Here is a 23,284-nt window from a genome sequence, read left to right as displayed (position 1 = left end):
TCCTGGAAAGAGGGGTAGTCTGGTCATAGTAGTTTAGAAGTTTAGAGGGCAGGTCTTCAGGTAGTTGATGGGAAACTAAGGCAGAGAAGGAACAAGGTTTGCAAGGTTTCAGAGTAGCAGCCATGTTAGTCTGTATTTGCAAAAAGAAAAGGAGTACTCGTGGCACCTTAGAGACTAACCAATTTATTTGAGCATAAGCTTTCGTGAGCTATAGCTCACTTCATCGGATTTGCAAGGTCATACTGTGATATGCAGTATGTATGCTGTTATGCATAACCCCATGCTGTTTGGCCAGCAAATTGAAAAATCAGGGAAAATATTGGGTTCAGGTCTGGAAATGTTTGGATTTGATTAGCAAACTGGAGAAGTCCATTTAGGCCAGCAAATGGAGTGTAGGAGACTGGGTTCCCTTTAGCCCAATGGGTCAGGTACTGGCCTGAGATGCAGGTGATCCAGGTTTGAATCCCCACTCTGGAGCAGAGATTTCAACTCAGATCTCCTCCTCCCAAGTGACTACGCAAACCACCAAGCTAGAGGTTATGGGGTAGGTTGTTCTTGATCTCTCCTTTTGGAGCTGATCCACTCATTATAATACTTGCAGAATTATTGGGATAGAAAGAGAATGATTCTATAGCGTAGCGGGGTGGGGCAGGGCAGGACGAAGCTGGGGGAGTTCACCTGGGTTGGGGGAGAGCTGAATTCCAATCTCAGAGTAGTTATTCAAAGGTGGGTCTCCCACATCCCTTAGGCAAAGATTATAACAGACAGACTCTTTGCTGGCCCTGAAAATCTTTTTGCTAGTAGAAGCTGTCAGGTCAACACTGGGAATAGTTTCAGGGCAACCAAAACAGCATTTTTCCGTGAACAAACAGAATGGTCAAACATTTCCCCCTGGCTCTTTTTGAGACCCAGGAAATTCCCAGTTAAGGTTCAGTTTTAATTGGAATGTTTGGAAACGTCCAGTGAAGGCACCCAAATAATCTTCACTCTGCCTCTGCACTGATGCCCTGAGGAAAAAGCAAACCCTAAGTCAGTCTGACCCATCCATTCATTACAGGCAGTTTAAGCCGTGATTACAATGACTAGAATGCCTTACTGTTAAACATTGTTTGCAGGTTTGTTCTAGCCATGTTGGTCCCAGGATGTTAGAGACACAAGGGGGGTGAGGTCACCTCTTTTATTGGACCAACTGCTGTGGGTGAAAGAGACAAGCTTTCAAACTGTGCTGAGCTCTTCTTCGATGGACAAACTCTAATGTCCTGTTTGGCTATACACAGTCCACGTCGCCTGACATTCTGAATAGGCAAACACACTGGATACTGAAGAGACAAGACTTGGCACCTGTCCTCTGCTCTCTATTGACTTTCTATAGACTGGTGAGTCAAGTTCAAGGTCTTAGTCCTTTTCTTCTTGCTCAGTGGCCTGGGCCCAGGGTGTCTAAAAGGTCACCTACAGCTCCGGGTGAGGATAGTGTCTATAACTCCACTCCTCTGGCCCAAAGGAGCCCTCTACTATAGGGGTAAAGTGTGTCTATGCCGGAGCTTTTCAGGGGCTGGTCTGAAACTGTGGAAAGAACTATGCACCATCACAAACCTCATCACCTTCCTTTCCAAGTGCTAGGCACATTTCTTCTGCCTGCCTTTGCTAATGTAAATTCAAACCAAGGTGAACATTAAAAGAAAAAAATCCCCAGCAACAAGACCCTATCACAACAAACCACTACACTGTACACCCAATCCTGTCCTGGGGAGAGGATGAGAGAGAAGACAAACCACAGATGACAACAGGTGTTAGTCATGTTGCTTAATGCACAACTGAAAGACGCTCAGATATTACAGTGATCAGTATGGTATAAGAATCTATATAGAATAGAATTACAAATTGTTTTTTAAGGACCTGATCTGGCTCTCGCTGAAGTCAAAGGTAGAACCCTCGTTAATCTAATTGGAAGCCGGATTGGGCTGTACAGCACCACACGGTCTGTGTGCTTTAGAATCATAGAATATGCTTTAGGAATAAACAAGATCAGAATCTTGCTCTGCGATTCCCTTACACAACCCCTGCCTGGACATAATTCACTGTGCAACATGGTCACATCCATAATTATGTAGCAATCCACATAAACGCCCCATTTCCTTATTGGATTAGTGTGTGTGTGTCTGAAAAATAATCGAGATCTGAAGTGACAAGATATTAAAAGCGATTTCAGCAGAGGTAGGGTAAAGGCAGATTCTAGCAACGTTTCTGCCTCTGGAACATCCTGTGACCATTTAAGATATCTAAAAGCTGTCTTAGTGATTTGTAGATGGTTCTTACGTTTCCGCTGAGCCCTGTACAGCTGGGTTCCGGGTAAACTAGCTTTACAGGCAGAGGGGATAACCAAAAAAAGTCCCAGTTTGAAAAAACAAAATACACAAAACAACAAGGACAACAATCTCCCTACACTGAACCATGGTTTTGTGTAATGTAACCGGCATCTGTATGAATATGTTTGGCTTATAGTGTATCTATTCTTAATTATTTCTGCTACAGTAGCCTAAGGAGACCTCAGCTAAGAGCAGGGCCTTTTTTGTTGTGCTGTACAAGAACCTAGTAAAAAACAGCCTCTACCACAGTTTGCTCAGTCTAAATGGATTAATCAGACAAAAGATGGGAGGACCAACAGAGGCCTAGAAGAAGCGACTCACCTAAGAACTGATGTCTTCTGATTCCCAGGGCAGTGGCCTGGCCACTGCTCCCTTTCGCACTGTGTTGGTGTAGTTCGGAGGTTGTACGGGCCCTCCTTTGGAATGACTTCCGTTAGCTTTTTTCTGTTTTTGCTATCTGGGACTTATGCAGCCAGCCCAAAATCAAGGTGATAAAAGCAGTCTCTCTCTCTGGGCTAGATCCTAATACTCATGCCGAGTAGCATATTACTCTGTGAGAATTCCCATTATGAGAAATGGTACTTTATATTATTACTCACTGGTGTGTTGTGGTACACTCAGATTTATAGTTTAATTTCCTATTCTGGAGAAAGCAAGTTGGTAACTGATACACTGATTTGGTTTAATTTGCATGTTAATCATATTCTTTGGTGAAAATGTCAGTAATTGCTTAATATTCTGGGAAAGTGTTCTACCCTAGGTGGTGATGGTGACGTATGATAAAGCACAGTCCTACCTTTCTTGTTCTTCAGTTCACATTTGTGGGGGGTTTTAACACAGAAAGAGAAAATTACACTGCTGCTTTGAGCTGTAAAGGGCTTTATTAAGGATTGTAATTTTCTACTTAATCACACTGAACAATATTAAGAAAACAGTTACTTTTTTATGTCAGGAATTTTGTAAGACTCATATGAAGTATAAAAATTCCATTCATTTTGTACCCCTTTCTTTAAAGGGGACGTGGGCAATGTGCTCTATAACTTACTAATTTCCATTTATTAATGCATTGCATAATCATGAGTGGTGGAGCGCAGCAAAGAAACGAGTGGGCTGTGAATGGCCATAGTTAAGTGATTCGGTTAATCAGTGTTCCTCTGTCCACCTGCTCTGTACCATAGCAGGGTTTGTTTAACGTGCAAACATAATATTTTAATATAGTATTTGTAAGCAATTTTCATATATAAATAAGATAAGAGGGCTGGGCTGGGTAGTGCTTGTCACACAATAACTATGCTAATATACTTTGTTAGCATTCACAATATTTGTCTAATACTACCTCCAGAAAAATTAAGCTAGAACTAAGGCATCTAAATGCAATTCAGGAGAGGCTGTACCATTAAACACATCCCTAAACACAAATAAAACTCCCAAACATTCAACGGCTGGAAATCAAAAGCTAAAGTTTTGTTAAACCATTCTGACACCAGCCTCAATACTCCTACAGGCCATTAAACGCTCTCCCACCAGAAAAATTAGACAATTGTTTTATCGTAAAGTACAGCTTATGCTCTGGCATAAGAGTCTGAATTAGCGTATGTTCATACATTGTCTTCGTGTCTCATGGTACTTGTGCAGTTATGAGTGCATGGGCTTGTTTTGCAGTGGAGAAACTTTGTGGGTTGTATGATAGTCACGTGAACTGTAAAAAAATCCATATTTTGTTTTCATAGATTTTGCACGGTTTGCACAATCTGTGCATGAATAAGTGTTGATGTTTTATGTACCGTTAGAGAAAGCGATCTGATGAATGGGTAAAGACTGGCGAAGACTTTGTCTGCATGCAGTTTTTATACCAGTTTGACTATTTCAATTAGTCATGTGATTTTTCTGCTGAAATAGTTAGATCAGTATAAACTCTAGTGTGGGTGCAATTATATCTGTATAAAGGTACCTTACACTGTATATAGCTCAATGTTTCTCAACCTGGGGGTCGCAAGCAGGGCTAACATTAGGGGTAGGAAACACGGCAGTTGCTTGGGGTCCCACACCGCGGGGACCCCCACAAAGCTAATTTTTATGATTCAGTCCTGCTTGGGCTGAAGCCAAGAACCCTGAGCTTAAGGCAGGCAGTTGCAATTTTCTATGGGGGGGTGGTAACGATTTTTATTTTAAGTCCAAAGGGCACCAGCACAAAAAGGTAGATGAACGCTGGTATATCTTATCCCCCTGCCCCGTGATAATAGCTATACCGATACAAGGAAATGATACCAGTATATCTGAGCCCATACTATTTGCTTTGAGTTGCACAATCACAGCTGTGACTATGACCGACTAAACTTATTTGGGTGGGGATTTTCTCAAGCATTTTGCACGTGGCATACGATGCCAAAAACTGCTTCTGAGGAGCTAGCCACTTTTTCTGAAGCCAGAAGAGTAAAAACCCTAAAGGTCAAAATATAACCCCACTATGGTTCTGCTCCCTTCTCCCTGTGATGGTGATTTTCATGTCGAATAAGAACTTCTCTCTGTTTCGGTGGTAGGTTCAACCATCTTTGGCTGTTTCAGGGGAGGATGGGTTTGCTCCCCTCAGGAGTGAGAAACCCAGACAACTGCAGTACATGTTGCTTGGGGCATTTCATATTTTTAAAGCACATGGTCGAGAAAGGGTGCTTAAATCCATAGGGCTAGACTCTGGGGCCAGTGGGGTGATGTCCTGGATGAACCTTGTGGAATTAAGTTTAATACCTTTGAGATCCATTATATTAAAACTACAATTATTTGCATACAATTCCTCGATAACACGTTACTTGGCTAGGAGCCGTGCCTAATGTAAACCTTGGGAAATGGGAGGACGGTCAAAGGACTTTTTGAAACAATATGAACTATTAAAATTAAGTGGGTTTCACAAGAAATCTGTAAGAGGATGGGGTGTGCTAATGTAACCCCTCCAGGTAGGCAAGGACTCGAAGCTTTGCCTTGGGAAGGGGACCCATTGTCTGGCTGATTACATAGTCTTGGCCTCTTGAAATTGCGCGAAGGATTCGCTCACCGATTCATGGAGGCTACTTGTTCTGAGCAAAGGGTGTGATGAACTTGAAACCACAGGAAAGCCCCTGGGTGGGGTTTGAAGGACTGCTCCCCTGCCAGTGCCCATGGTGCAGTTGCGGGGGTGGGGCGGTGGGGGAGAGAGATCTCTGGTAAGTTATTAGCACACGTGTACGTTCTTTTATTGTTTTTAATATGTTTTCTCTGGGTTGGTTTTACCTCAAGAACAAAATGTGCTTGCTTAAAAAGAGCTGGGTGGTAACTTAACTGTGGGAATTACATTGCTAACCATCTCTGAAGAAGAGCCTGCTTAGGCATCCAGTCTTTTGCTGAGAATATCACAGGAGGGAGGGAACTGGTCACCCTGGTCTGGAAGGAGAGATTCGTGTCTTCACTCAAGAGGAGCTGGGAACCTAGATCGGGTACCCTTCCTGCAAAGGCAATGTGTGTGTGGGGTCACATGGGGTCACATTTCCACTCCACAGATTTGCTGCTTGGCTTGTACTAAGCATGCTCTTATGAACTGAGCATGCTCAGTAACATTTGCTGAAGCCACTGCCCTCCCTCTGCCACCCCACTATTGGCAGGTCTGGGTTGTCTCTGCCTGGCTGGACCATAGAGGGGCACTACAGGTGCAGTTGCTCTGAACTGTGGCAGAGACCATGCACAATACCTCCCCTAGCCCTGCTCCCCAGTGCAGCTCTGCGCTGCCCCAGCCAGAAGGCAGGGTGGATAAAGCACAGTCCAGCACTTAATGCACATCTTCCAGCATTGACACTTTGGGCCTTTGGGACGGCTAGTCTCGCATTCCCATCCCTGCATTCCCAAAGAGCCTCTGTGCTGGGTCCTCGTGTCTGGCTGCCTCCCATTCTGTTGTACCACTGGCGTAAGAGCTTTCCTTCCTAGCCAGGTGCCACTCTGGCAGGTTTGGAGGAGGCCAAGCACTGCAGCAGGTCGGAGAGCATGTAGCTGAATGGGGGTAGCAGGGTCTGTAGGGCCCAGTCTGGGTCTGAGCCTGTGAAGTTTCTGCGGTTGCCTGAAAAAGGCACCAGTGAACCTCTGAGCTGATATTCATAGAGTGATGGACCCGTCTGCTACATATACACTGAACTGGCTCTATCTCAAGGGCAGCTGCACAATGCCGGTTGTCCAGCAAAACTCTGCTTACTTTATCTGGGGAAGGAAATTGCACCTGGTTGTGGCTGGGGGCCCCTCAAGGATTTACATTTTATATGTTTCCTTGTGCATTACATGCATCTTCAGGACAACCCTGGCTCTGTAAGGGGAGACAAGTTTGCTAAGGGCCATAGGAGGACCCTTGCTTCACACCTGATTATTGTGTGATTAGGAGAAATAGGTGGTCTGAAAACTCACAACTGCTTTTCTTAAAGGAGGTGAATGTGCAGGTCAATGAGCAGCACCTGTTAAAAAAGCTAACAGAGTTAGGAATCATTAGAAAGGGATAGATAATAAGAGAGAAAATATCATAATGCCTCTGTATAAATCCATGGTGCCACCCACACTTTGTAAAGTAAAAGCTGTGTTATCTGGCACTTTACCAAGTGGAAAACTCTAGAAACTGGCACTTCGGGGGAGGGGGGAGGTTTGAGGCGCGGGCTCTGGGAGGGAGTCTGAATGAACGAGGGGGCTCTGGGCAGGGTGCTGGGGCACGGGAGGGGTTTCAGGGTGACGGATCTGGGTGGTGCTCACCTCAGGTGGCTCCCTGCAAGCGACAACATGTCCCTGCTGCTCCTAGATGGAGGAACGGCCACGGGGGCTCTGAGCGCTGGCTCCACAGTTCACGTTGGTTGGGGGCTGCGGCTAGTTGGACCTGCGGGGGCGGCACCAGCTCACAGAGCCGCCTGGCCACGCCTCCACCTTTACAGTCTATTGCATACAGATCTGGTTGTCCCCTCTCAAAAAAATAGAATTGGAAAAAGTACAGAGAAGGGCAACAAAAATGAAGAGGGGGATGGAACAGCTTCCATAAGAGGAGAGATTAAAAAGACTGAGACTGTTCAACTTAGAAAAGAGACGACTAACGGGGGATAGGACAGAGGTCTATCAAATCATGACTGGGGTAGAGAAAGTGAATAGGGACGTGTTATTCACCCCATTCACATAATATAGAAACCAGCGGTCAGCCAATGAAATTAATAGGCAGCAGATTTAAAACAAACGTAAGGAAGTATTTCTTCACACAATGCACAGACAACCTGTGGCACTTGCTGCTAGGGGATGTTGTGAAGGCCAAAAGTATAACTGGGTTCAAAAAAGAATTAGATAAGTTCATGGAGGATAGGTCCATCAGTGGCTATTAGCCAAGAACGTCAGGGATGCAACTCCATTCTCTGGGTGTCCCTAAACCTCTGCCTGCCAGAAGCTGGGACTGGAGAACAGGGGATGAATCTCTTGAAAATTGCCCTGTTCTGTTCATTCCGGTGAAGCATCTGGCCCCAGCCACTGTCAGAAGACAAGATATTGGACAAGATGGCTCATTGGCCTGACCCATTATGGTCATTCTTATGATCTAATGAAAGTATTGCAACAGAGTAACACGTTTCCATGGGCATGGTAAATGGGGGACACAATTCTTGTGATTAAAATACTTCTTCCTGCTGCTCTGGACAGGAGCTTTGAGAAGAAAGATGTGCAGTATTCCAGATAGATTACCCCTCCTTCTCCGTCGTCTGCCCTTGATCATAACTGGCAAGTGTTATTTATGGACTGCTGGCTCCAGCTGAGGACTGATGACTTCAATCTAGTCTTGGCTGCTTTGAGCAAGGAGAGCTGCTATCATTCACTACTACAGAGGCGGTAGTGAAATAATGAAACTGCCATTCTCAGGATGGTTGCCTGCCAACACAGGGCTCTGTAGTTTGCTGTGTATTCACCTCTCTGGAGTTCATCTCCTGGCTGCTTCTCCAAACCTGACAATTTTACTGCCAGGGAGTATGTGCTGGGTAAGGCTTCTGTTCACACAACACTAGATGCAGATGGTGAGTGATTCAAGATACTGAATTGCAACAGTCTCTCTACATGGCAGCCAGAAGCAATGTGTTTTCTCTTCCTGTATCAGGTCAAATCTGGGTCGAAATATTAGGTGGTTAAATACAAAACATAAGTCCATGAGTGTTTAATTCCCAGTGGAAACAGCTCTCCAATAAACTAACCTCCCTCTGCAGTGTTGCCAACCAGGGCAGCATGAAACATAATGGAAATTCAAAACCCAAAACATTGGAAGGTTTTGCATTTTTTTTTCATTATGGAAAAATAACTTGTTCCCCAAAATGCCCGTGTGTGGTGATGAGGCCATATAGTTTTTAAAAAATTGAAAATAGGATCATTTTTGGAACACTCCATTTCTGAAACTTCACATTTCAAAATTTTTTTTGGCTAACATCCGTTGTTTTCCATTCATCTGGAATGCTTCAGTGTGAAAGGCCAATTTCATGAAAATGTCATGGAAGTGTTACATTTCTGGGCTGGGAGATAGTTTGGGATTAAATTGTAACTAGTTTCTCATTGCAGGGAAGGGGAATATGAATTGTGGGGAATATGGGGAATACAGAAGTCTAGTCCTGATTTAAGAAAGCTTAAGCACGTGTTTAAGTCAATGGGACTTGTGCACATGTGTGCTACAGTGGGATGTCACTAGGCCGACCGACCTACATTCTTGTGTGCATCTGGACACCTCTCCCTTGTTGTCCCCCTCAGCTTGAAGCTTCAATTCTGACTTGACTTTAGCAGCTGAGCTCTTGAGAAAGAGAGTCATGTCTTACACTTGTTGAATGAATCTGAGCTGCTTCCTGATGTACAGCCTTGGTTATTAGCTCTAGTAGTTCTTGAGATAGCTAGCACCAAAATCAAGTTGGCATGTGGAGTAAAAATACAAGAGTTGGTATCGGAAGGATGTTACTGCCAAGTCTCCAAATGATAATTGTCCACCATTTGGGGAGCTGGGATTCTTCTCTCTCTTGGCTGGATGCTTGTTTCTGGGCCAGACGATTTGTCAGGTATCCAACGTTAAAATGCTTATCTCACCATGCATTTTTAGCATTGACCTTGGAGTGAGATGATATAAATCCCATTGTTTAGACCAGTGTAACTTTTCTTCCTGTGTTGTTTAAACCCTTTGAATCTAGGCTGATGGTGGGATGAAGTTGTGGTAATCTGAATGGGACAATTATAATCTTGAACAAGACTTTTATCATTTGCAGTCTAGAGAGTAGTTATTTGCAAGCAAACCACATTGCACGGAAGTGTTTTGCTTTTGTCCTCTTCAAGGTTGATAGCTATATTGGCTTTACGAACAATGGTTTAAACCTAGTCTCAGCTGCTTTGAGCAAGGCAGGAGAGCTGCTATCATTCGCTACTACAGAGGCGGGAGTAAAATGATGAAACTGCCTTTCCCAGGATGGTTTACTAACGCTACTTACGCCTTTCTAAAGCGCTTTGACACCTGCTGATGAAAAGCACAAGATAAAAGCTAAGGATTATTATTACTGGTGTTGTGTTATTACTTGCTATTGAGCCTGACCCTGCAAGATGCTCTGCACCTACCTGCAGATTGCAGAGGGCTTTGGATTCCTGGTGACCTCAAGGAGTGCCAAGGACACCAAAGAGCTTGCTGAAAGCCCTCAGCACCTTAGAAGGCCCGATTCTGTGTTGTCACTCAGAGACTTAAGAAATATCAGTATTGCCAGCTGTCATCATAGAATCATAGAAGATTAGGGTTGGAAGGGACCTCAGGAGGTCATCTAGTCCAACCCCCTGCTCAAGACAGGGCCAACCCCAACTAAATCATCCCAGCCAGGGATTTACTCAGTATTTTACTTGGAGCTCAGCACCCAGAGACAGGTGACCCCATGAAAATCTCACCTTTCATTTTGAGAAAAAACTTCTGGCCAATGTGGTTGAAGCGAAATGCTTGAAACTTTCACCTGAAGGCTCAGAAAGCAAAGAAAGAGAACCTGAAATGTTACAGTGATTTTTAAATCTCATGATTTTTAAGTCAACCCTGTGAGGTTTTGGGGCCTGACTCATCCTTTTTTTTCATGCATTTCCCCACTGTTTTGTCTTGTTTATTCACATTATTATTTATTTACATCAGATCCTCGTCTGATTTAAATGGTCCGAGCTCCAGTGAAGTCCACGGAGTTCTGCTGATAGGTACCAGCAAGGGATGTGGCTCTGTATATCGCTGCATATTAATGCAACTGATGAGCTGGAGAGAGTGCAGCCGTACGTGGCCGTGGAGCAGCTGAGAGACTCTCTTGTTGAGTTTTGGTGTGCCACACCAAAATGGTGTCTTTCTATTTTATTTTTATTAAATTCTCAGCAAGAATGTTTTAAAAAACATTTGGAAATCCAGCATAACTATCTAGAATGCACAGCCACCCACCTCGGGTCAGAGCAGCTTTGAGCTAAGATAGACTTAGTGGCTAGCAACCCTAGAGGGCTAAAGAATTCTGCTATTAAAAAACCCGTAAGTTTGACACAATGTTTTATGGTCTTGTTTACAAGAAGAAGGGGGAGGATAGTGGAATCACTAGGTGAAACTAGCTATGCATTTCAAAGTATAAAATCAATAGGGAGAGAAAGCATAGCAATCAATTAATGCACCAGAAGCATATATAGGCATGCGGATGCCCCTTCAAAAAATGTACAGGTTTGAGCAGTGTTGAATGTGCGGTCATATTCCATGAACCCCCTTGTATAACCCACCTTTGGCTTTTGCTTGTGTTGCCAGCCAAAGGGCTTGTCGCTTAAAAGGGGAAGAAACAGGCTCCACTCTCCTGCCTCAAAGTTGCAGCGAAGGGGAAACCGCCCAGAAATAGGCTAGTGAGTATGTTTAAGAAGCATGAATTTAGTTTGCTTGGGTAAAGGTGTTACTTATGCTTACAAAAGTGATGTGTGCTTTTGCTGCAGAAATTACCATAATGTTCCAGAATAAGTAAGAACTGAAGCGATCATGCTGTCCCGGTCTCCTTTAAAACTAGTCTGCAATTTAAATTAATGACTCTTTTGTCCATATGGATTTCTCAAGTGCAAAAGGAGTCCGTAAAACAGGTCAACTGGGAAGCGATTGTTCAGTGCCTGCAGTAGTGAGTTCACCACTCCCACTTACTCCCCCGATTTTGGCACAGAGATGGTGGCACAAAGAAATTCACAGCTCCTAGAAACTGAGAATGGAGCACCCCCTGTTCGATGAAGGCAAGAACACACTTTTCTTCCTGCCCCCCTTATCCCGACCAAAGCTTTGTGCCCCACAAGTTAACACAACTTTTGTTAGGAAAGCAGAGAGCTGACACATTTGCAGCTCAAAGAGCAGAACTGGCTTCGTCTCGTGTTCACCTCTGAATGACTAATTTCTGATTTACTTATTTATAGCAGCATCCCCAAGCTTCTGCCTTAGAGTTTTATGCTGTCACCCATCACCTTGGTATCTGAGCTTCTCAAGGTCCTTTGAGAACTGAGTTAATTCATGGCAGAGCTGGTTCCAAAACATCAGGACTACTCCCTAGTTGAGAAGCTGCTCATTGAGGACTGGAGAGTCTGTGGGGCGCAGGGGCCAGCAGACTGAGCCTAATAAATAACCCTGCCTTTTTGGCCCCTAGAAACCACAGTGATAGACCCATTAGAAACAATTGGCTATCTGAGTGATGGGGAGAAGAGCCAAACCTCCAGTCCTGCCCTTGCTCTGCAAGCTGTGCTCAGAGGGGAGTCCCCCTTTCCTTTCCACTGGGCAGGGTCACTCCCAGCGTACCCAGGGGTCTGGCCAACAGAGTCAGTGGATACATGTCAGGGGGTATTAACCTTCAGGAGCCCTGGCCAAAGCCATGTGACTGAGTCAGGGAATTCAAGTTAGAGCTGAGCAGAAATTGGAATTTCCATTCCATGGAACAAAATGTTGAATTTATGAACTTTCCGCCCCCCAGAATTTTAGACAAATCTTGGTTTGGGGTCAATTCATGCATTTTCATTCTGACTTTTTTTTTTTTTAAATACTAGGAACTAAAATACGTTTCTAAATGAAAAACGGAAACACTCCGTTCTGAAAATGTCGAAGCTGACATTTATCAAAATACATCTGTTTTAATTTTTTTCCACGACCTAGCAAAGTTTTGTTGAAATTGACATATCCTGTCAGAAAATTTTCAGCCAGCTCAAATAAAATGTCAGCTTCTTTCCAGTATCCAGTGTGCTCGTGAGCCAGTCCCCTCCCAAACCATTGCTTCATCCACCTTTTGAAGGGCCTTAGGGCCCGCCTGGTGGAATGCCCCATTATCAGCTCTGTGGCTTTTGAGGTGGAAGGGAGGAATTACCTGAACGCCAAACACGGAGCTTTCCCAAACAAACGTGTGTGTAAAAACATCCCAATCAGAGATTTGTATTCCAAATGAGCATTGCGTATTGCAAGAGGGCTGTGGACCACCATCACAGTACACATGGGCCTGGAGCTAAATCCTAGACTGGACTGAAAATGACTGGACCTGTTTGCAAAACAGTAACTTTGGAAGCAGGGGATTTCTGAGAATCCCTCTGTCTTTGCAGCCAGTGTGGCAGCAGATATAGCAGCTAAGGGACACATCAGATGGTTCTTTCCTACTTGAGTGCAAATCTCCTGCCAGCCACATCCGATTTCTGCACATTGAGCAACTATATTTTGTTTGCCCAGAGTGGAAACTATTTAATTGCTGCCTGGTGGGGTATTGAGGTACAGATGAATGGGTGTCAATGTCATAGGCATTCTAGGGAGTGGAGAAAAACAACAGGAAGATATCTGATCGTCCTCCATCTTCTTCCTGCACTTGACAGTTCTCCCACCTGCAGCACGCTTCCTGCCTCCTTCGGTGTTAAAAAATTGGCAGTGCTCAGAAAGTGTCCACGGGTTCAAACTAAATTCAGTGTGTTTCTCCGGCTAGCTTGGGCAGTCTCCATTTGATCTACATGAGCTGACTGCCCTGTGCTAAGTATGCACCAGGCAAGTGAAATGCATGAAGCTAGGGCATGTGCTGCCATGCTGTCCATGCTAGCTTTACCGGTAATCCCTTCCAATCAGGTTCATAAACATATAAGAACATAAGAGCGGCCATACTAAGTCAGACCAAAGGTCCATCTAGCCCAGCATCCTGCCTTCCAACTGTGCCCAAAGCCAGGTGCCCTAGAGGGAATGAACAGAACAGGTAATCACCAAGTGATCTATCCCCTGTTGCCCATTCCCAACCTCTGGCAAACAAAGTTTGGGTCAGCATCCCTGCCCATCCTGGCTAATAGCCATTGATGGACCTATCCTCCATTAACTTATCTAGTTCTTTTTTGAACCCTGTTACAGTCTTGGCCTTCACAACATCCTCTAGCAAAGAGTTCCACAGGTTGACTGTGTGTTGTGTGAAGAAATACTTCCTTTTGTTTGTATTAAACCTGCTGCCTATTAATGGACTGATAGTTCAAACAGGTGATGAGAAAGAAAACACCTTAATAGAGAATGTAGATGGTGATTTAGTTACATAGAGATATGTCATCATTGTATTTGGGCTGGATTCAAACCCAGTGGAGTAAGGAGTCTGTGAAGACAAGGTGTTGCTGGGAAGCTTTTTTTCAATAGGTTTCCATCCCTTCATGTGCAGACTCAAGAGGCTCAGAGTAATCCGATAATTCTGAGTGTTATTTTTTTTCAGATATGAGCCATTGGAGATGCTTGTGCATTTCATGGATGGCATTAGTAATGTTTCTATTTGAGATTTTCTATGACATTCATTAATGGCCCCATTCAATATGTCAGAGTCCCAGAAAACATCTGGATGGCCAAGTACAGTCATGCTGTGTGTCAGGATTCCTTCCCCACTCTGAACTAAAGGGTACAGATGTGGGGACCCACCTGAAAGACCCCCTAAGCTTATTCTTACCAGTTTAGGTTAAAATTTCCCCAAGGCACAAAGTCTTTGCCCTTGGATTAGGTAAAACGCTGCCACCATCAAATGATTTAACAAACAATCAGGGAAAGGACCACTTGGAGTTCCTATTTCCCCAAAATATCCTCCCAGTCCCCTACACCCCCTTTCCTGGGGACGCTTGAGAATAACAAGATGAGCATAGACCAGCCTTGGATTTTTAAGACTCAAAAACCCCAATCAGATTCTTAAAAAACAGAACTTTATTAGAAGAACAAAAAAAAAGATAAGAGAACAACTCTGTAAGATCAGAATGGAAGATAATCTTACAGGCAGTCAGATTCAAAACATAGAGAATCCCTCTAGGCAAAACCTTACGTTACAAAAAGACACAAAAACAGGAATACACATTTCCTCCAGCACAGCGAATTTCACAATCCAAAACAAAGAAAACCTAATGCGTTTTCTAGCTAGATTACTTACTAAGTTAACAGGAGTTGGAGGGCTTGCATCCTTGATCTGTTCCCGGCAAACAGATCACACAGACAGACAAAAGCCTTTTTTCCCACCTCCAGATTTGAAAGTATCTTGTCCCCTCATTGGTCATTTTGGGTCAGGTTCCAGCCAGGTTACCTGAGCTTCTTAACCCTTTATAAGTGGAAGAATTCTGCCACTGGCCAGGGGGGATTTTATAGCACTGTATACAAAAAGGTGGTTACCCTTCCCTTTATATTTATGACACTGTGTATGCTTGTAGATGATGCGATTTCTTTGTGCAGGTATGGATGGACATCCAAGTGCTGTTGATACACCTGTCTTAAAGCAATTTCCTTTTAATTGAAGCCACGAGGGAAGGTACAATCAGATTCCATGGCTATAGAACAGGCAGAACATACTGATAAGATAGACCATTCTGGTTAATTTACAAAATGACATAAAGCATAAATAACATGAATTTCTTCTTCCACTAACCTGATTACTAGTGTAGGTCTTTTGTAAGCACTCTGGACTCTTTGTCCTTATGGATATTAAGTTGATTTCAATAAAAGTCGGATCAGTGGGGGAACTCTAGTAAGGTTTGCACTTGCTCTCAAAATCTGCAGGAATTAAAATAGCTACCCAGAATTGGAGAATAGAAATAGGATTTTTCATTGAACGATTTGTGTTTGGCCACAAAACTGTCAAAATGTGTTATTTATCTGTACAGGGATTTCTAGTTCAACTCAAGAGAAAAAGAAGAGTATAGGTCTGGAGATATTTTTAGTACAGTCTCCTATGACAGAAGTTGTAATTTATACATGTCACGAGCAGGATATGTATTTTTAAGTGATATGCAAAATGTACATGGCAGCTAAGAATATTGAAACAGGAGAAGTACTTGCAGAGCTGTGTGAATAAGATGATGGTGCAGAGAATGCATAGATGCAGTAGAAGATGCTCCAGATGAATAAGTTCTTAAGTGGGATGAGAATTAGCATTTTCTTGTTCAAGATTTTTGTACATAAATTTCATGATTCTAATCCTTGGGGAGGTGACTGTACTTTGGGTGCCTCTGGGAAAAACGGAAGATGAGTGATAGGGGGTTGGGATGGGGAATCCATCCATTATTTGGGTGGATTGTACTATTCTTGCTTCATAGCTAGAGATTTCATTCTGAAAGTTAAGCTTGAGCTGTCCAGTGAGGAGTTCTGGTGGAAAGGTAACATTTGTCTTACTGTTCATTTTTTATGTGCCTGGGCTGTTTTATTATTGAACCTGATCACTAAAAGCACTATATAGGCTTGAAGAAGATTTGAGTTGAAGCTTAAATCCAGTAAATGGAATTGTAGGAGGGTGAGAGTGGCACTAGCATCTCTTTGACCTTGTTTTAAAACTTTATTTCAGTGGCCAGGCACTCTGGTGCTTGGTGCTGTACATTTACCAGGGTGAAACAGCAAAATCAAACCTCAACCCATTTCCTTTTTCCTGACTCCATATCCCTAGCAACTCCATACGCACACCCATTGTGCACCCCAGGTTCCAGGTGTGACTGTGAATGATTTGACTTCTGCTCATTCCGCACCTTTCTGTCATAGCAACTGAAACACTCTCTCTTTAAATTCATGTTTGTAGTGCTTCTGGCCACCACTCTCTTTAAAAGCTTTTCCCCCAAAAGTAAATGATATTGCAAGAGAACTAGCAAATGCAATGTGCCAGTGACAACTAGAATATTAGCTAATGGCTGCTTCTTGAAGGCTGCTGTAATGCAGCCATAATAATGTTGCAATCTTCCCAGCCCCCCTCATCTGAAAGAAGATGCAGTATCTATGAATATTGTGGCTTGTTTCACTGCCCCAGCACAGAATCCAATGTATCTAGAATATAAAATCTAGATGCCTTGTTTGCAAGTTAGGCTGTCGTATAGTCACTAGAAGAGAGTCTGTGGTTTTATTTTATGTATCTTTGTCATCATTAGATTCAGCAGCTATAGCAATGTATAAGGCATATTTAGAAGTTGCTGGCCAGCCAACAACTCAATAGTATATTTCCAGTAACATCTGTTTCTTAATAGACTCCTCGTCAAATCTTTATTTATGGTTTTGGAGGTTACACCTAGCTGGATCCACTGTGCAACTTGCCAAGCTACCTTATCTCTCTGAGCTGTTTTTAGTTGTATGCCACTGGCATTTGAGGAATTTCAGGCATCGTTATTAGAGCATCTGTACTAATTCCTTCCAAATCCAAATGGCAAGGTCTGGCACATATCGATTCCCTGTAGCCAGGAATAATTTCATTGTAAATGCCTTCAGCGCCCATTGGAATCATGTTAATCCTGGCAGGTGAGCCTGCTGTAAATATAAACCTGTTGCTAGCTACAGCAGCCTGGCTATGCATCTCAGCTACGAAACAAGCAGTATGATTTCTATTGTAGCTTCTTTCGAGTTGTCATTCTGCGTGCAGACAAAGAGGTGTTAGTACTCCTGATGGTGGATACCACAGGTCATGCTTACATTAAAAAGCTGACCCCAGTAATTTTCAGTCCGAGTGCAAGCAGCGAGCGACTCGTCTCGGTGGGCAGCATGATCAGTTACAGGTGGCCTTTGCTAGTCATTTGCATGACTATAATGAATAGTCAATAACTGTGGTTTGCCTTGGTAACCAGTGCAAAGCCCCGTTGCCAGCATTTGCAGTGACCTTGCTTTTTTGGCCTCCTCTTGTGTCTGCCAGAGCACAGATTCTGCATGTACTTTGTTCACTGCCAGAGCAATTTCTTCCCTTCCTTTCAAAAGCCCTGCAATGACTGACAATGAGTCTAAGCGCTTTGCTTCCAGGAGGGCCAGGATGGAAGGGAAGTGGCACCTGGAACTTGCTTTCTGTTTCAGCAGCAGCAGATCCCTGCAGATGCTCCCCACTTGTTTCGGTTGGTGAAAAGGAAAGGACTTGGGATGACAGTCTCATAAATGCTGCCTCCCGTCTATTTTTGTCCCAACATGACTTTTCCACTGCCTGGCTCTTCAGAGTTCGCACCACCATTAAATATTAATGAGTTCTCTGTGGTCATGGTTTTGAACGACTTCAGAACTGAGGAATATCAGCTGCCCAGGCAGCCCAGCCCATCTATTGGGTACCAGGTGTTAAAGTTTGCTCTGCTTGGACAAGTGATTGCACTTGCTTCCCCGGTAGCTGACTCTCGTGGCATAAACTATTTTTTTCCACTGCTTTTTACTCCCATGCAATGAGAACAGACTAAGGGTGCTGGGCCTGCTCTTTCTTGTGGAGCCTCAACAAGAATTGTTTACCAGCTCACACCTGTGCAAATCCACTGCCAGGAGCATGAGTATCCAGGTGTCACTAAAGGCCTAATTTGCCCCATAAAACTTTTGTCACTGATGATGCAGAAAAAGAACAGTGCTAGCATGACTCTCGGAGCCCAGAGAGACTTTACAGCGTTGGCAGCTGTGTGTGACTTAGAAATGAACACATTTGATCTCGTCTCCTTCAGAGGCCACAAAGCCAGAGCCCCAAGATGTCATTTTCAGTAGAGTAGAACTGCACTTTATACCAACCAGACTAAACGATTCAGTTGTGGCACCTTGACTAGATTAGAATGAACAGTTTGGATCAGGGGACATGATCGCTCCTCGTCACTCTGTTGTGGCAGGGTGAAGATTTCTCCTCAAGGAAGGAGCTTTAACAAACCGAAATTCACAATGTGCAATTAAATCTGTTCAGTGGCCTTCTGGCCGTAGATAGAGACTGGGACTTGCTAACAAGCATTAAAATAACGTACTATAGCACATAAGGACACTTAAAGCGGAGTGCCCCAAGGGTCAGACCTTGGGCTGGTTTTGTTCAATATCTGCATTAATGATCTGGAGGACGGCGTGGACTGCACCCTCAGCAAGTTTGTAGATGACACTAAACTGGGAGGAGAGGTAGATACGTTGGAGGGTAGGGACAGGATACAGACCTAGACAAATCAGAGGATTGAGCCAAAAGAAATCTGATGAGGGTCAACAAGGACAAGTGCAGAGTCCTGTACTTAGGATGGAAGAATCCCATGCACCGCTACAGAGTAGGGCCCCAATGGCTCGGCAGCAGTTCTGCAGAAAAGGACCTAGGGGTTACAGTGGACAAGAAGCTGGATCTGAGTCAACAGTGTGCCCTTGTTGCCAAGAAGGCCAATGGCATTTTGGGCTGTATAAGTGGGGGCATTGCCAGCAGATCGAGGGACGTGATCGTTCCCCTCTATTCAACATTGGTGAGGCCTCATCTGGAGTACTGTGTCCAGTTTTGGGCCCCACACTACAAGAAGGATGTGAAAAAATTGAAAAGCGTCCAACGGAGGGCAACAAAAATTATTAGGGGACTGGAACACACGACTTCTGAGGAGAGACTGAGGGAACTGGGATTGTTTAGTCTGTAGAAGAGAAGAATGAGGGGGAATTTGATAGCTGCTTTCAAGTACCTGAAGGGGGTTCCAAAGAGGATGGATCTAGACTGTTCTCAGTGGTAGCCAATGACAGAACAAGGGGTAATGGTCTCAAGTTGCAGTGGGGGAGGTTTAGGTTGGATATTAGGAAAAACTTTTTCACTAGGAGGGTGGTGAAGCACTGGAATGAGTTACCTAGGGAGGTGGTGGAATCTCTTTCCTGTGAGGTTTTTAAGGTCTGGCTTGACAAAGCCCTGGCTTGGATGATTTAGTTGGGGATTGGCCCTCCTTTGAGCAGGGGGTTGGACTAGATACTTGCTGAGGTCCCTTCCAACCCTGATATTCTATGATTCTATTATTCTTGTGCTTTGAATTTCAGACCGAGCGCTTCGATAGGTAATTAGGTATTTTGGATAGAGAGGCAATAAGCATTTGGTTTTGGATGTGTGTGAATTTTAATGCCTTTGAAAGCACAGGGTAGTTAGTGTTGTTTAGAGGCAGGCCCAGTATAGGGAGTTGCTGTAGAATGTTCCTTATTGCTGTGAATCAAGTATCAGTCATATAGTGTGTAACTGATAAATGCTGCAAGGTTATTATTTGGATAGGCTCAGTGGGTTTGATTGAGCTCATTACTCATCTGACACATCACATTTTCTCTGTATACAAGGCACCAAAACCCCTGTATGCACTGAGTTTTGTATTAAATAAATAACTAAGCTCCTAGATGAGGCTACTCAGTCAGAACAGACACATGACATAGCTGGGATGAATGATTTGAATCACTTATGTTTATAGACTTGTTTGGACAGACAGAGCACCCTGTGATGCTTGGATTTCAATTCCAGCACCAAAACCAAGTGCTTGTTAGCGGGAGTTCTTACAGTGGCAAATATCAGACAAATTATAAGGCCTGTGATGATTAAACAAGACTACTAACTTTTGCTGCTCGAAATTGTTGTCTAGACAGAACAGGGATGTGATCATTTAAATCGCAGCATGCATTTTATTAGTAGCGCACTGCATTTTAAAGTGTGCAGTTACCAACACACAGAGTTCTCATTGTTGGAATGTAATAAACATCTCCTGTTTTAAATTATTCTTTCCAGTAACACAGTGATGGTGGCTCTCCATAGCTCCTTCAATCAGAAAGCTGATAATGGCAATGCATCTATTAAAATATTCAGGAAACTATATCCAGATTTTAAGCTAGGAGCCAGATAGGAACCACCATTTTAAAATGTCTACTATTTGCCAGCAGTTAGCATGCAGTAAGACTACTGCAGTTGCTTCCTATACTTCAACAGCTCTTCAAAGTGAATGTGAAAAATTAGCACAGTAAGTCTCTGTGTTTGTGTGGTCAATCATTTCGAAGTTGCATGTGATCTTGTTATAAATAAAAAGATGTTTTATACCTGCCAGCCCTGCAAGCTCAGCCTCGGTTTTGAGAGTCAAGCTGGGCTTTTTCCATCTCATGCATAATCACCAGTAATAAAAATCATGCAGGCCAAATTAGATCCATGCAAACCCATTGCCTCCATCTGGTAAAGAGAACTGTTGATAATGCTCAAGAAAGAATAGTCTCCATCTTCTTTAGCCCTTATTGCTCTAAAAGAAGAAACTGGATTTCATTCTGGTTTTCCTGTGACAAGCAAAAGACCAGGAAAGTATGTGGGTTGCTATGCCCGAAGTATTGCACTGTCATTCCCAGCTCTTGGTGCAGGACACTGGGCCCTTATGTCCAGGTTGTTTGCTTCCAGCTTTGGCTGAAGGTTGCCATGCCTCACCACCACCTCCTCCTTGAGCAGGCAGCTTTGGGGTGATGGGAGGGACAGCAGCCCAGATGTGGAAGAATCCGCGGCAGTACTGGAGGCCTTGGCCTTCCATAAAGGACCTTATCTCTACCCTGCCTTGTCATAGAGCACGGCCTCGGAACCCCATTCTGCTCCTTACCGCAAAAGCCAGTTTTAACCCCACTAACCCTCCTGGCTACTATTTCCAAGCAGACAGGTTTTTTTACATTTGAAGTTGGGAACTTTCTCTAACAAAACCTAGTATTGTACATTGAATTCAGACAGGTAGTCATCACACCCATCATAGCATTCATTCCCTATGTGGATTTAAGAAATATCTCTCCTTTGCTGTTACTCTGAAACCTCTCCTTTGCTTAAGATTTTTACTTAGGATCTTTGATCATCTCAGGGCAAAGTAGTCATGTCACCTGTATAGAGATCTGCTAGATGGCCATATATTTACCACCTTCTGCACATTGGTCATCCCATCTTCGCCTTTCTTAGCCACTTCCTTTCTTTTTGCAGAAACCTTCTCCAAGCCTTAGTGCCTAGGAAAGATAGAGGAGACATTGATATATAATCAGTCTTATCTTGGATGTCCACATTAAAAGGCTGATCCTGCTTCCTACCCTGGTGGCATGCTGCTATGGAAATCCCATTATAGCAGATCAGTGGACCTGAGCACAAAGGAAAATATGAAAATTTTATTATCTGTGCTTACCTGAAAATTTCTCTTCTTTGAGTAACAAGGTCCACAGGTCTGGGCCATCTGGAGACAAGCCAATCATCCAGAATAGAGATAATAGAATAATAGAATATCAGGGTTGGAAGGGACCTCAGGCGGTCATCTAGTCCAACCCCCTGCTCAAAGCACGACCAATCCCCAACTAAATCATCCAAGCCAGGGTTTTGTCAAGCCTGACCTTAAAAACCTCACAGGAAGGAGATTCCACCACCTCCCTAGGTAACCCATTCCAGTGCTTCACCACCCTTATAGTGAAAAAGTTTTTCCTAATATCCAACCTAAACCTCCCCCACTGCAACTTGAGACAATAACTCCTTGCTCTCTCATCTGGTGCCACTGAGAACAGTCTAGATCCATCCTCTTTGGAACTCCCTTTCAGGTAGTTGAAAGCAGCTATCAAATCCCCCCTTACTCTTCTCTTCTGCAGACTGAACAATCCCAGTTCCCTCAGCCTCTCCTCACAAATCATATGTTCCAGTCCCCTAATCATTTTTGTTGCCCTCTTCTGGACGCTTTTCAATTTTTCCACATCCTTCTTGTAGTGTGGGGCCCAAAACTGGACACAGTACTCCAGATGAGGCCTCACCAATGTCAAATAGAGGGGGACAATCACGTTCCTCGATCTGCTGGCAATGCCCCTACTTATACAGCCCAAAATGCCGTTAGCCTTCTTGGCAACAAGGGCACACTGTTGACTCATATCCAGCTTCTCGTCCACTGATAGCCCTAGGTCCTTTTCTGCAGAACTGCTGCCTAGCCATTCGGTCTCTAGTCTGTAGCGGTGCATGGGATTCTTCCGTCCTCAGTGCAGGACTCTGCACTTGTCCTTGTTGAACTTCATCAGATTTCTTTTGGCTCAATCCTCTAATTTGTCTAGGTCCCTCTGTATCCTATCCCTACCCTCTAGCATATCTACCACACCTCTCGGTTTAGTATCATCTGCAAACTTGCTGAGGGTGCAGTCCACGCCATCTTCCAGATCATTAATGCAGATATTGAACAAAACCAGCTGCAGGAACAACCAACTCTCGGATGCAGCGCATCTAGCCCCATGGACTTGTGCTCATCCAGCTTTTCTAAATAGTCCCGAACCACTTCTTTCTCCACAGAGGGCTGGTCACCTCCTCCCCATGCTTTGCTGCCCAGTGCAGCAGTCTGGGAGCTGACCTTTTTTGTGAAGACAGAGGCAAAAAAAGCATTGAGTACATTAGCTTTTTCCACATCCTCTGTCACTAGATTGCCTCCCTCATTCAGTAAGGGGCCCACAGTTTCCTTGACTTTTTTCTTGTTGCTAACATACCTGAAGAAACTCTTCTTGTTACTCATAACATCTCTTGCTAGCTGCAACTTCAAGTGTGATTTGGCCTTCCTGATTTCACTCCTGCACGCGTGAGCAATATTTTTATACTCCTCTCTGGTCGTTTGCCTAATCTTCCACTTCTTGTAAGCTTCTTTTTTGTGTTTAAGATCAGCAAGGATTTCACTATTAAGCCAAGCTGGTCGCCTGACATATTTACTATTCTTTCTAC

General features: G+C 43.9%; 1 protein-coding gene across 3 annotated transcripts in view; it reads left to right on the top strand.

Moving 5' to 3' along the window:
- The window catches only part of ASIC2 (acid sensing ion channel subunit 2), a 1,343,693-nt gene that overhangs the window by 997,057 nt on the left and 323,352 nt on the right, over nucleotides 1-23,284 (top strand). The window lies entirely within an intron of this gene.

Source organism: Lepidochelys kempii, chromosome 27 (assembly GCF_965140265.1).
Source record: "Lepidochelys kempii isolate rLepKem1 chromosome 27, rLepKem1.hap2, whole genome shotgun sequence".
Lineage (NCBI taxonomy): Eukaryota > Metazoa > Chordata > Testudines > Cheloniidae > Lepidochelys > Lepidochelys kempii.
The sequence above is the reverse complement of the archived record's forward strand: the minus strand, read 5'-3'. Positions and strand labels throughout refer to the sequence as shown.